Source organism: Urocitellus parryii, chromosome 13 (genome assembly GCF_045843805.1).
Source record: "Urocitellus parryii isolate mUroPar1 chromosome 13, mUroPar1.hap1, whole genome shotgun sequence".
Classification (NCBI taxonomy): domain Eukaryota; kingdom Metazoa; phylum Chordata; class Mammalia; order Rodentia; family Sciuridae; genus Urocitellus; species Urocitellus parryii.
The window spans coordinates 15,318,616-15,333,276 of NC_135543.1; positions in this window are offsets into that span (position 1 = coordinate 15,318,616).

A 14,661-nucleotide genomic window follows, 5' to 3' on the forward strand; every position below is an offset into this window, starting at 1 on the left:
ATCCCAACTTCAGTGGCTTAAAACAGAGACAATCTTAATCTCATGGACCAGTCTGGCTGATCCAGGTTTTGCAAAGCTGGATCATTTCAATCTGCTCCATATGCCCCTGATCTTCCTCCTAGACCAGAAGACCAGCCCATGAATACTGTTCTTTCTCATGATGACCACAGAGAAATCAGAGGGAAGTCTCAGCACACAGGCACTTTTTCAACGTCTGCCTGTGGTATATTGACGTATCTCACTGATCAAAAATTCACACGGTTGAGTCCACATTACAAACACATGACGTCTAGTCTTCTACCTACAAAAGGAGGGGAAAGCAAATTTTTCAGTTGGGTCACATACACATAACAAGTTTGCCATGTGAACCAGTGTTAAGCACACGGCTCGGTGGCACGGAGTTCAACAGCTTCATGTTGTGTAGCCATCATTCCACCCAGCTTGGGAACAGAAACCCTGCAGCCAATAAGCCATAGCGGCCATCTCCAGCTTCTCGCAGGGCCTGGTGGCCACCATCCTACTTTCAGGCTGTATGGGTGGAACTGCCCTGTGTACCCTCATAGGGGAGCCACACTCTATTTGACCCTTCACAACCAGCTTCTTTCATTCATATGATGCTTTCAAAATCCATCCATGTGGTAGCATAAATCACTGCTTCACTTCTTTGTATTCCATTGTATGGATGGCCCACGTTGGGCTCATTCAATCATCCATCAGCGGACAGTCAGTTTGCTCTGCTTGTGGCTGCCACAAACAAAGGTGTGCAAATACCCCCTCGGCTCAAATCTTGTCTTTCTTTTTCTTTCTTTCTTTTCTTTCTGTTTACAAACCACTGAAGATGTAATTGGTAGATCATATGGTAATTTTATTTTCTTTCTGAGTTTTGGCATTTTTTGAGGAACTGCCGTACTGCCACACTTGAGGCTATACCCTGTTACATTCCCACCAACAGCACACAAAGGTTCCAAATTTTTATCCTCACCAACACTTACTTGTATTTTACAATTTTTTAAGCAACAGACGTCCTAATGAGTGTGTGGTGGTATCCCACTGTGGTTGAAGTGAATATTTTTTCATCAACAATTTAATCTACCACAGAAACCACCTGGCTTTGATGAGTTTAGCCACCTTTGGTGATTGACATACTCAAAAATTTCTGGAACTGGCGGTGCAGTTCATTGGCAGAGCAAAATATTTCCTTCCATGCACAAGGCACTGGGTCCCATCCCTAGCACGGAAAGAAAATCTATATATTCTGGTGTTAATTTGAGTAACTTACACTTTGACAGAAAAAATATCCATTTTCTCTAATATTTTGATGTGATCATAGAATTTCACCACGTCTTCCCTGATAACTTCCCGATCTCTTTTTTATAGCAATTCTACATCTGTTATAGATATAGCATAATTGTACATATTTATAGGGTGCAGTGAAATCATCCAATACTGATATTCAATGGGCAATGATCAAATCAGGGTAATTTGAGGGTAATTTGCATTTCTGTCTTCTTGAACATTTCTTGTTCCTTTTGGTTTTTTTCTTTTTCTTTTTTTTCCAAACTCCTCTCTTCTAGTTCTTTTTAAGATATAGAATAAATCGTAGACTGTGGGCTCTCCCTGTGCTGTGCAACAGTGGAGCACCTCCCTCTTATGTAAGTGCCTCCTGGCCCCTGCCATCCACTCTCCCTCTGCTTCCTCCATCCACCCTCCCTAACCTCTGCCATTCTGCAGCTCTCTCTGTGGGCACACCTGCCTCCCAACTTTTTTTAAAATTTTTTTTTAGATGTTGATGGACCTTTATTTTATTTATTTATTTATATGTGTTGCTGACACTCGAACCCAGTGCCTCACACATGCTTGGCAAGTGCTCTGCCACTGAGCCACCACCCCAGCCCCCTGCCTCCCACCTTTAACTTCCTGTTACTCACAAGGTCTTCACCTCTGTAATTAAAAAAAAAAAAAAACTACTTTTGGATCTGCTCTGTTCCACACCTTTTATTTTCAAGTTCACCAATCCTACCTATATTTTATTGGTTTTGACCTGATTTCTATCAAGTTATTTATTTTTCTTTGTTTTCAAATTTTTATTTTGAGCATTTTATTTGTGTCTTTTTAAAAATGAATATATTTAACTCTAACTCCTCCTGGACTTTCCGAAGGTGAGTGATCTATGGTGTAGTGTCTTCTCTAATCCATTGCTTTCTACACTTGATCTTAGCCAAAAGGCGGAGAAGCGATCCATTGCTTTCTAGATGATCTGTTTTTCCCACTCTTTATTTCCTCTTTGCTCCAAGAGTTATATAAGACTGTGACTTTTAATATCCAAGTTGCTTACATGCTTACAGGCAGCTTTTCATCACTTAATTTTAATTTCACTGGATCATGATTAGAGAAGGTGGTTGGGAATTTTTCTATTATCTTAATTTGTAAAGCTTTATACTGGCACCAACAGCAGGTTGTTTTCTATTTGAACTTATCTATACTTTTAAAAATTATGATTATTGATTGAAAGTTTATTGATTTACCTTATTCTTTAATTTTGCCTTCCAAGTCTTTCTAATTGTGAGAAGGCTTCTTCAATAACTGTGTCATCAGAACAAACTTTCATAGCTATCTCTTTGTTTTTTTTTTATTTTTTGATTTTGGCTTACCCAGTATTTCTTTGGAGTGTTCAGGAATACACAGTTTTATCTCCTTCTTGAACTTGCCTTTTTATTAATTGATTTTTTTAGTGTTTTTAACATTAAATTTCTCCTGATCCGTCTGATGTTGTTTCCTCCTCTGCTTTTGTTTGTTTAAATTCACCAGGTTTCTCTTCATTTACCACTCTATGGTTAGCCTTCCCCCACAGTTGTGTTTTAAATGAATTTCTCATAAAGTGAACACAGATGAATTTTGTTGTGACACTCTATTTCAGTCTCTAATTTGTGAAAGAAAAAATCTCATCTGTTCACATTTATCCCAGTAATGGAAACATTTTGTTCTCTCTATCATTCATTATTTATATGTGTTTTGGCATGTTTTTCTCTTATTATTATTATTTATGTTTTTCTGTTAAGAACAAGTTGATATTCGTGGTTAATTTAGAAATGACACTCCATTTTTTTCATATTCTTACTGTTGAGAATACTTTACTGTTGAGAGTTTCCCTTTCTCTGTTCTAATACTTTAGGGACACATGTTTACTATTTCTCCCACTTGGATATGTATTTCCCCAAATAAATGTCTATTTACTTTCTTGGCTCCCAATACATGAAATCTTCACAATTCTTACATGTATCTCTTCATCTCTTTTCTTCTTTTTACCACTAGATGACATTTTTGGACATTTTTACTCCTGTTTCTCTATCTATACCCTAATCATAGAAATTTCATTCTAGGTAAGTAGTTTCAACTTTCAATTATTATTTAAATTTCCCTTACAAAATCTCCCTTCTATTTTGTGTTCCTATTGAGCAGTTATAAATTTTAAATAGTCTTTAAGTATTTACAGAGAGATAGTACAACAGGGCTTATTGCTCCCCACTCTGCACAGTTTCACAATTTACTCAATTTCTATGTGATTCTGATTTCCTCATCTAAATTGAGTAAAGAGCCAACAATCTTGAATTTTGAGTGGAAAGTCTCACACTAACAATTAAATGTTCTGATCAGTTATTGGCATAGAACCTTCCATTCATAACTCTGTGGCAGAACTAGTCACAGAATTTAACCCACATGCAAGTGGGTCAGGTAGCATGGGCCTGCAGATATATAGTTAACAGAACCTATAGCTACTGCTGCTTAGTAGAGAAATATATCCTATCGTCAGAAAAGGGGAGAAAAGAAGTCTCCTTTTGTCTTCCATATTTTCATAATTTTTCTCTTACATCTTTAGGTTCAGATTCTAGAAAAAGAACCATTGCAAGTTCTACCATGGAATGAGGGAGGGAACTCTGAACATGTCTTCTGGACAGATGAACACAGATAGAAGCAGACAGCCTCCTAAAATTATGGTGGAAGCATAAAAGCGTAGCTAGTAGATTCTAACCCTGGATGCATGTACAGTCCCCTGAAGGCTTCTAATAAGTATGCCTGGATCACAGCTATCATTACTTATTTGTTATATGGTCAGGCAAAGGTTTAGGAGAATATTTTAGGTAAATTTTCAACAGAGAATACCTGAATACCTTATGACAGTATTCATTAGAGAATGTGAGCAAGTCATATGGTTGAATCCCCAAATCATTTATTGATGTCTTAAAGTATATGAGATACCCAGATCCTACTCTTACTGGAAAATAATAGCATCATTCTTAACCACAGACATTCTCATGTAAGGTATGAAAACAAGAAAAAACATATCTACCTTCAGGTTCAGAACTATATCATTTCCCTTTAAAAATTTCAACCAAGGAATATTATTAAAATCTAATTTGCTATTTCCTTTGCTAATTTGTCAAATAAATATCATGATCTTTATTCTATTCTTGATGAACATAGCTAAGTGCATGTAATATCTTTAATTCAAGTGCATATGGATAACAAATTCAGAGCATAAAGATTTGATGGAGTTATCAATATGAACTATGTTCCAAAGCATGGTACATTTTATTGAATTTCTATGTGATCCGAAGTCCTAAATACATAATCCCCAAATAGGCTCCAACGCTAGCTTGTGCCTTTGTCTAGAAACTCAAAGATGTTTTCAGAATAATATAAAGCAGCTTAATACATCTTCAAAATTATTTTTCCATTCTAGACTTATAGAAAATAAAGACCCAGATATGAAATTATTTTTTAAATGATTTTTCTTATTGATCTCAAAATTTCTCTCATTTTACCTAGCAAAAAAAGACTTAGGGTTTCATTTCCTAAGAAAAAATTAGTATGTATTTCCACCCAAAGAGTTATTTTCTCAATATTAATTCTGAATAGAATTTTTAAGACCATAATTTTTTTACTTATTCAAAACTTGTTAAAATTTACCAATATACATAGTGTCTAGTGCATTTCTTGAAAACTGGTTTGAGTTTTTCCCTGGTGTTCCATTAAATAATGCATTCAGGAATAGATTTCATACTTCAATAGCTATTATTATAATCTTAAAAATTATACAGTGCACAACAATGCACTTACATGAGCAGAAAAATTTTAAAAATGTAAAGTTTCAACTTTATGTTGTGATGTCACTGCTGTAATTTAAGTAGTAATTCAATATTCAACAATTCCCCAGTTCTCTTTAGAAATTCACTCCAGAGGCTCAGCTAAGTCTAACTTCCTTCAATGAGGTGTACTGTGTAATCAAGGATAATACTATATTGAGATCAAATTCAGTGAATCTAGTCTTCTAAAAGTATAACAATATGTGGTGCCAAACTTATTCAATAATACTTATAATATAAAGTTTGTCAGTAAATCTCAGATGTGCAAATAATCGACAATTGTATTTTTCTACTGAAATCACTATTTGAGTCATTTGTAATAATGTAAAAAGAAACTACTTTTAAAAATAATCCATTGTATGTGCTTTCTATTCTCTTGTGAGTACAACTAGTAAATATGTAAATATGAATAGTAAACTCAAGAGAATTATCCTTTCTCATGAATAAATAAGATGTCTTATTTTCGAATAAACCACTTTTGTTTTTTGTTTGTTTTGTTTTGCGCATAAAAATGTAGGATTCAGTCAAGTGAGAGGAAAAAGATAGCTCCCGCAGGGTGAGAGGGGACCCGATAGGGGTTATCCAGCATTTTTTAAGTATAAAAACTAACAATCTTAAAAATCAGTAAAATGTGTAATCCATTACTTGTTCCCCACTCCCAAAAGCAATTCTGAAATGTTAAAATTTAGTTTTAGTTGTTCAAGTCTCCGAAACCAAACAGAAAGAAAGTGTGAAGGCCAGATAGATTTACCAGTAAAATTTCAAAGTTTTGGTATATGAAATTACATGTTTACTGTTCTTCATATTTTGATTTCAGAAAAATCCTATAATCAAAATGCTAATACACCAGGAAAGAACAGAAGCTACTGTGATAGTCATTTGATTGCCTTGAAACTATTAATTTTGGAACCCTCCATTTCTTCATGTGAAAAATAACAGTAGTCTTACTTCATAGGATTCTCCTTGAAAGAGATGTGTGAACCTGTACAGTGTCTGGTTCACAAGAGAAGCTTGTATTCTTGTGTTAGATCACCCCACAGACAGAAGGAACGCAGGACTCAAGGAAACCAAGACAAATTCTCACACTTTTCCAAGTACATGAGCGAGTTCAGAGCACTCTCCAATGATGTACTGTGAATTTTAAGAGAATGGTCTTAGTTGTATGGGGAGTCTGGAATAACATTTGAAAAAAAAAAACAAAACGGGCAAAGGACTTAGCTGCCAAATAATTTTGTGTGTTTGTCAGAAATCAGATTCTCATATCTTCTGATCTGTGTTGTATATATGCAATTTTAGTCCTATGCAACTACAGAGAATTAACAATTAAAAGAATGTCAAAAATAATGTTTTATTGCTGCCATTTTAAGAAAATCAAGTGTAGAGAAATTATTAATTGTGCCAATAATAAGTGTTCATCTTATTACATGACATTATTATTTCTGTTAGTTTATTTTGATAAAATTTGCCGACCTTCTCATTTTGGTTACTGTTAGTAAAGGGTCCCTGATCTTAAGCAGAATAAAGAAAAAAACTGCACTATGCTTGATGATGATTTGACATTCTTATAATTTTTAAGGAAAAGATTATTTCAAAAATATGGTTTTCCGTGCCTGAGGATAACAAGACAATTCTATTTATAGTTAAGTCTAGAAATCATTGAAGAATTAGGGTTAGTGTTTGAGAATTTTTCATTATTTTTCCTCATATCAACATTATGTCATGACTGAAATTGTAAAGAGCAGTACTTAAGATATTAAAATGTACCTTGGTGGTGTGGCTTATTGGTAGAGCACTTGCCTCAAACACATGGGTCACTGGGTTCAATCCTCAACACCACATAAAAATAAATAAATGAAGATATTGAGTCCATCTACAACTAAAAAAAATTTTTTTTAAAAGAAAACTGAGTATAATTCATAATTCCTTCTTAAATAATATGCAAAATAATAATTTTAATTGAGCCTCTGATATGGACTCTTCTATGTATTTTAGATTTATCGCACTATCATTTAATTACTAGAACTATAACCAACTTGACAACATCGATTACGACATTGCTTACTCAGTTCAATATTGTCCTTTGGTTATCATTACAGTAATAAGTGTCCATATTTAGAGATTAAGGATCTTAATCACATAGTGGTTAAGGATTCAGATTAGAAATCTTAATCCCCTGGTTGCTCCAAGTTGCATAGCTAAGAAGGTGCTAAAGTTGAATGTGTTAATTTTCTCTTGCTACATAACACATTACTAAAAACTTGTGATGTGAAACAGCACATAACTATCTAATTGATGCAAGAGTCAGGACTGGGCTTAACCGGCTCCTCTCCTCAGGATCTCACAAGTTTGCATGCTTGCCATATTCTATTCATTATAGGAAAGTCACAAAATAGGCCAACACTCAAAGAGAAAGTATTGTTTGGGGTCACTTTTCAGTAAGTCATCCATGTAGGGATTTGAACCCACCACATGGCTGCAAGATCCCATGTGATGGATTTCTCAGAATACCATACCTCTTCCAGGTAAACAGGCAAAGTGTTTTGTTTGGTTTTTAAGTTTATTTTCTTCACTGAGGGAAAATTTCCAAAAAAATCATTCTTTTAGCCATTTTAAGATGTGAAATTCAATTGCATTTATTCCATTTAAAATGCTGAACAATATCCCCATCTAATTTGACAACATTGTAATCACACAAAAAACAAAACCCATAGCCACTAAACAGTCACTGCTCAACTGCTCATTCCCCCCCCCACCTCGCCCACTCCCTGGCAATCACTAGTGTGTTCTCAGTATTTATGGATTGGACTCTATGGAACTTTCCATATAGATGGGATTCTACCACATATGTTAATGTCTGGCTTCCTTCCCTTGGCATAATGTTGGTGAGGTTCATCCACATTGGGATGTGTGTCAGGGCTTCCTCCTTACAGGGACATCACATTCTGCTGTGTGGACACACTGCCCTTATCCCTTCGTGGGTTCCTGGATATGGGGGCTGTTTCTAATATTTGGCCACTGGGAATGGCACTGCACTCACACTTACGTAAAGGTTTTCAATTAGACATATGTTTTTAATTTTCTTGGGTATAAAGCTAAGAAAGGAACTTATGGATCTGTGGAAATTGACTTTTTGTTTTAGAAAAATTGCCAAACTGTTTTCCATAGTGGCTGCATCATTTTACAATGTCACCAACAAAGATTTTTCCACAGACTTGGTAAAACTTGTGAGTCTCTGTGTTTTCCTCCATTGCTGTTATGGTGATCATAGTGGGAATAAAGTGCTATTGCATTGTGGTTTTGACTTTTATTTCCTTAATCACTAATGATGTTGACTATCTTTTCGTGTTTACTTGCCATTTGCATAATTTCTATAGAGAATTGTAAGAATCCTTTATATTTTTTGAATTTTACATCACAGCTCTGAAATTCCCTCAGAATTTAGAGCTTGCTAGTATAATGGAGGCAGACTTCCACTGGAATCATGCCACTTAAATTACAGCATCCTCATCTCTCATAGGTTGAGATATATGGTATATTTGATCATCGGGCTTAGTTTTGGAAGTAGATTATAATTGTTGTTTTAATGCATTCTAGCAGGTTAGTAGGGAAGAATTAGGTCCCAAAGGATTTTACATGCATTCCTCAGCTGTCACAAGTTATTTGACCCTGGGTTTAAAGCAGGTCTTATGTATGAGATGAAGACAACTACTCTAACATTCTGATAGTTTAGTGGGTAAACAATTTAAAATAAAATTATATTTATTGAGTGTGTTCTGCATGTAAGATACTGTACTGGATGCAATGGGGAATGCAGAGGTAAAGGCACAATATTTAATATTTAAACCTCATTAATGGGGTTTAAAAATATATTGCAACTAAAATGACATGAAAGAGATACTTGTTATTAGAATTTTTTTTAAAAAAGATCACATCTATTCTAGCTAGGTTGAAGAACTGCGGAAGTGACAATAGGTGGAGAATATATATGTAAAAGAAAATGTATTAGAGAAAGGAAATCGTAGAAAAAAATGGGAATAGAAACAGAAGCACAGAAGCCATAAAGTTACAATACGTTTGAAAAACAGCCAGCGTCCCAAGCCAGGTTGACTGGGACATTGGTTGTACTTTGAGAAATGACAAGTGATTCAGTGAGAATGATGAACATTGTTCTCTTCTAAAGTGACCCACTCTTCCCTGCCCTGTACCAGTTTTAACCCGACATGAGTTTTCCCATTTGAAACAAATGGCTGTTCCTCTGAACTCAAATGGCACTGCGTTTGCCCTTCCCACCTGGCTCTTGCCCAGTGGAGGTAGAATGCATTATGCTAACATTTCCTTAAAGACAGGAAAACTCAGAATGCCTTGTACATAGGAGATGCTCAATAAAATTTGTGAACTTGTAAATAAAATTCACCAAAATGAAACAATTAATTTCCACAGAAGGCCAAAAATTCCCACCCAAGAAACATCAACATTATCTAGCAAGTATCTGAAGTATCTTCGGAGATACTTTAAAGAGTAGTTACATCTAAAACTCATATTATTCTTTACTTAATTTGAACATACATGTTTGATAGGCTAGTTTATTTATTAGTGGTTAAATCATTATATTAGCAGTAATTCACTGAAGTAAATTCCTCAGGCTTAAAATGGAAGCCCAATAAGACATCATTAAAACTGTCTCAAGTAAAAGACATATTAAAGCAATTTTAACACAAAAAAAGTTAATAATTCAAATAAAAAAGACTGACATTGTACTCAGGAAATAATGTACATATTTTTATGAAAATGATTGCTTCACATGGAAACTGAAAAAATAAAGTTGTGGTAAATTTTGTTGAATGAGTCAGATTTGCTTTTTTTTCAAGGGAAAAATTATGAAGTAGAAATAAAACTAAAGAAAACTAAATTATGATGTGGTTCATTGAAGTGCAATACCCACTCTAATGACTTCATTACAAATACATCTAAATCTTTTCAGCCCAAACATTTTTAAAAGGAAAGCTCATTTTCCCGGTAAATGGGTAGACTATTCTAAATAATGTTCTAACTACCATTTGGGTTAGTGCAAATAGTCTAAATATTTTGTATCTCATTTATCAGGAATTTCATTTCCTCATATACAAAGCACAGGCATCTCCACCTTAGACCCATGAGTTCTTCCAGTCCCTCTCCATCATTACAGAGCAGAAATTGCTTCTCTTAGAAGCAGGCTGTTTAAAAGTGCTATGTCATCTGAGCTCCAGCAACCCTGGTCTGGGAAGAGAGCCCTGCTGTTCACTTCTGGGACAGTCCTCTTAAACCTGGGGTTAAGCAGTCGAGATCTAGATCTAAGATAAAGTTAGTGTCAAATGTACACTTTTTAAAATAACTTTTAAATTTTTTTTTAATGTGGTGCTGAGGACCGAACCCAGTGCCTCACATGTGCTAGGCAAGTGCACTACCACTGAGCCACAACCCCAGCCCTCAAATGTACACTTTGGAAATTTTAATTGACAATGCATTGCATCCCACACTCAATTTAACTTAAAAACCTCACTTTGTAATTAGCGACTCTAGGCATCTTATTGTGGGGACTTCAAAGATAAATGAAAGGTGTTCTTTTTACCTCCATAGTTTGAACTAGAGGGGAAAACATGGCTATATAGAAGTGGTAGCACTTATCATATTCTTATTTTTAAATACAGAATATGATAAGTGCTACACAGAATATGATAAGTGCTACCAAAGAAGTGCAATAAAGTTATAATGAATTTCTCAGGCCACATCAACCTCAAGGGTGTAGGGTAGCAGAAATAAACCATTCTCTTCTGTCTCTGCTCTTTAAACAAATTATTATCCAAGAGACTTGGGAGACCACCACATAATAAATGCCCCATAAATTATTTTAGCTGGACTTCCAGATATATCTAAATTTTGGGGTAAACTGCTGAGGGGCCCATTGTAAAGGCATATTATTGAAATATTTAAATCAAATTAATCATATTCTGAGTGGCTGTAAACTAACTCTGAAGAATCAGTGAGAAGTAAATGGAGTGGCCTACTTGGTACTCCTATTAGCAGAGTAATAACAGAAATGACAAATCTTAAGATCTAAAGATAGTGATAATTTGGTGGATATTCAAATGGCCTTGATTTGAAATCCAGGTATGTCACTTCTGACCATGCTCTTTTCCTTACTGTTGCTCTGTAGTATAGTTTAAAGTCTGGTATTCTGATGCCTCCTGCTTCACTTTTCTTGGTAAGAATTTCGTTGGCTATTCTGGGCCTCTTATTTTTCCAAGTGAATTTCATGATTGCTTTTTCTAGTTCTATAAAGAATGTCATTGGGATTTTACTAGGAGTTGCATTAAGTCTGTAAAACTCTTTTGATAGTAAAGCCATTTTGACAATATTAATTTTTTGCCTATCCAGAAGCATGGGAGATCTTTCCATCTTCTGTGGTTTTCTTCAATTTCTTTCTTTAGTGTTCTGTAGTTAGCATTGTAGAGGACTTTCACCTCTTTTGTTAGATTGATTCCCAGGGATTTTTTCTTTTTTTGAGGCTATTGTGAATGGGGTAGTTTTCCCAATTTCTCTTGCAGTGGATCCATCACTTATGTATAGAAATGCATTTGAATTATGGGTGTTGATTTTACATCCTGCTACTTTGCTGAATTTATTTATTAGTTCTAGAAGTTTTCTGGTGGAATTTTTTGGATCTTCTAAATATGGAATTATGTCACTTGCAAATAGTGATAGTTTGATTCTTCTTTTCCTATGTGTATGGCTTTAATTTCTTTCACCTGTCTGATTGCTCTGGCTAGAGTTTCAAGGAGTATGCTGAACACAATGGGGAAAGAGAGCACCCTGTCTTATTCCAGTTTTTAGAGAAAATGTTTTCAATTTTTCTCCATTTAAAATGATGTTGGCCTTGGGCTTAGCATAGATAGCTACAAAATAGAAGACACAGAGACAAACCCACATAAATACAGTTATCTCATGCTAGACAAAGGCACCAAAAACGTACAGTGGAGAAAAGATAGCCTATCAACAAATAGTGCTGGGAAAACAGGATTCTATCTGTAACAAAATGAAATTAAACCTCTATCTCTCACCCTGAAAAAAAAAATCAGCTCAAAGTGGATCAAAGACTTTGTTATTAGAACAGAGACCCTGCGTCTAATAGAAGAAAAAGAAGACACAAATCTTCATGGTGTCAGCTTAAGACCTGACTTCCTTAACAGGACTTCTAAAGTGCAAGAAGTAAAATTAAGAATCAACAAACAGGATGGTATTGAATTAAAAAGTTTCTCCTCAGCAAAGGTAACAATAACATGAAGAGAGAGCCTACAGAATGAGAGAAGATACTTATTTACCACAGGCACCTCAGATAGAGCACTGATCTCCAGGATACATAAAAACACAAAAAACTTAACACCAAAAAGACAAATAACCCAATCAGTAAATGGGCTAGGGAACTGAACAGATACTTCACAAAAGAAGAAATACAACTGACCAACAAATATATGAAAAAATGTTCATCATCTCTACCAATTAGAGGAATGCAAACCAAAACTACTCTAAGATTTTATCTCACTGCAGTCAGAATGGCAATTATTAAGAATACAAGCAACAATAAGTGTTGACAAGGGTGTGGAGGAAAAGGTAAACTCATATATTGCTGGAGGGACTGCAAAATGGTGCAACCACTATGGAAAGCAATATGGAGATTCCTCAGAAAACTTGGAATGGAACCACCATTTGACCTAGCTATCCCACTCCTCGGTCTATACCCAAAGGACTTAAAATCAGCATACTACAGTGACACAGCTACATCAATGTTTATAGCAGCTCAACTCACAATAGCCAAACTATGGAACCAACCTAGGTGCTCTTCAATAGATGAATGGAAAAAGAAAATGTGGTATATACACACAATAGAATATTACTCAGCCTTCAAGAAGAATGAAATCATGGCATTTGCAGGAACTGGAGAATATAATGCTAAGTGAAATAAGCCACTCGCAAAAAACCAAAGGCCAAATATTTTCTCCAATAAGCAGATACTAATCCATAGTGGGTGGGGAGGGGGGCAGGGAAGAATGAAGGAACTTTGGATCATGCAGAAGGGAGTGAGGAGAGGGGAGGGGCTGTGGGGATGGGAATGACAGTAGAATAAGAAAGACATTATTACCCTATAAACATGTGTGATTACACTACTGGAGTGACTCAGCACCATGTACAGCCAGAGGAATGAGAACTTGTGCTTCATTTGTATATAATGTGTCAAAATGCATTCTATTGTCATGTAGAACAAATTTAAAAAATAAAATCAGGAGGGGGGATAGTAGAGGATAGGAAAGGTAGCAGAATACAACACTTACTAATAGGGCATTATGTAAAAAAGTGGATGTGTAACCGATGTGGTTCTGCAATCTGTATTTGGGGAAAAATTGGGAGTTCATAACCAACTTGAATCTAATGTATGAAATATGATATGTCAAGAGCTTTGTAATGTTTTGAACAACCAATAAAAAAAAGAGAATAGTAACCATGGAAAAAAAATAAATAAAAAATAAAATCAAAAAGATAATAAAAATACATGTTTGATTGAGATGCAATCCCTGAGTTTTTAGTTTTCTTGTTCATAAAGATTGAATAGCATTACCAGTTCACAAATCACAAATTTTCAAATCAAATGAAGAATTGGAAACAAACTGAATAACCCAACATGTTATTAGTTGTTGGTTTCCTCTTTACTCTTGTGTGCTTTCTTCCCTCTTCCTCTCTTCTTGCCTTCACAGCCCTAGCTGCTAGAAGACATTTAACATATCATACAAAACTTTAAAACTTAAAGTTATACAATCTAAGTCTTCAGTTTGGCTTATAATGAACCATAGTCTTTTTTCCCTTTTGGAAAAAAAATCATCCCCAAATGACTATTTCTTTGATCTATATTGTAGCAAGGTCACAAATTCCATATTTTGTGTGGCTGAAAAAAAGATAACCAGAAGATTGTAATATAGTCTAGAATAATGATTTCCAAACTTTTTCAACCATTTTCTAGGCTCCAAAGTGTATATATATATATATATATACTGTATACTGAACTCAATATGAAACACACATACACACATGCACACACCCTTGCTCCAACCACTTCCACACAAAGTTCTCTTGAAACCATACTTAATCTTACTAGAGGTGATGCATTATGATATGCTCTTGTCTCTTGTATTTATCTTTTTAAGTTAATCTTAGTTGCTACTTATTAAATGAATTTGACAACTCTCCATGGGTTGTGATGTGAAGCTTAAAAAAATTATGCTGTAGCTCCATTGTCTGGGGACTAGAAAAGAACCAGAAACCTACTGTCCTAGTCTGCTGAGGCCACCGTCACAAGATGCCGCTGACGGGGTGTCTGGAACAGCAGGCATTTACCTCCTCTCAGTTCTAGGGGATGGAAGTCAGGGATGAAGGAGCTGATTTCTGCCGAGGCTCCCTTCCTGTCTGGTAGAAAGCACCCTCTCACTGT